The following is a 1,021-nucleotide window of genomic DNA, read 5'->3' on the forward strand; positions in this document are numbered from 1 at the left end:
AGTCCTGCTAAAGTGATCAGGGCCAAAATCATCCCCACGAGGAGTTCCAGGTGATGATGGCCAAGTATATCAGGAAACGTGCCTGTGGCTGATCCTCCATCCCCTCGTCATTCATTATGCTCTGAGATTCCGCATCCAATCTCTTCAAAGATCCCCAGGTGATAGGAGGAGCCTGGGGATCTTTGTTTTAGCCTTTAAATCTACCCCAGCACTGACGACGCCTCTGCTGGGGGTGTGTCCTGAAAGTTCCTGATCGCGAACTCGGTCACCATTGTCTGTGCCTGGAACTTCATGGTAGGGCTTCACCCACTTTGCTGGCAGCCACAAAGGTCCTGTAGAGAGAGAAACATAAGCATACCCTCTTCCCCAAGTTAGTAGCTCTAACCGGACCCTTCCAGATGGAGGACTCCGGGTCCCGATACCAGACTTTAGGGTGAGGCTTCTTTCTTGAGGAATATAGTGCCTTTCAGCAGCTGTCTCCTCATGCTGCTGATTCAAAAAATTTAAAGAATAGATTGCCCTATTCAGTCTGTCTCTAGAGGTCATGCCTCTACTCCAATAATAGCAGCCTTAGGAATTCTTTGACCATGTGAACTGCATATTGGGAGTTACTGATAATATTTAATAGAGAATTGGGAAAGTGTTGTAATGCTAAAATCAAAGTTCCAACCTACTCTCGCTGGGTGCTGGAATATCCTTTAGTAATAAATTTTTTCCAGCTTTCATGCTCATACCAGCAAACCCCATTTATACCAGTCTTTCCAGAGCCATCAGTAAAAACAGTCATTGTATTCTCCATAGGAGTAAGAGAAATAACTCTAAAAGGTTGACACTGATCATGCTGAAAAAATTGTATCAGCTTATCACCAGGAAGTCTATACATGATTTCTCCCACAAAATCAGCCATAGCTACCTGACCATGTATACTATGATGAAGACGGCCTGGGTGAGGTTGTCATGGCCTCGGTGAGAGTGATACGGACAGGGCGGGGGCAACAGCAGCAGCCCGGCCACCATGCAG

This window comes from Myotis myotis, unplaced genomic scaffold, assembly GCF_014108235.1.
Source record: "Myotis myotis isolate mMyoMyo1 unplaced genomic scaffold, mMyoMyo1.p scaffold_m19_p_3, whole genome shotgun sequence".
Lineage (NCBI taxonomy): Eukaryota > Metazoa > Chordata > Mammalia > Chiroptera > Vespertilionidae > Myotis > Myotis myotis.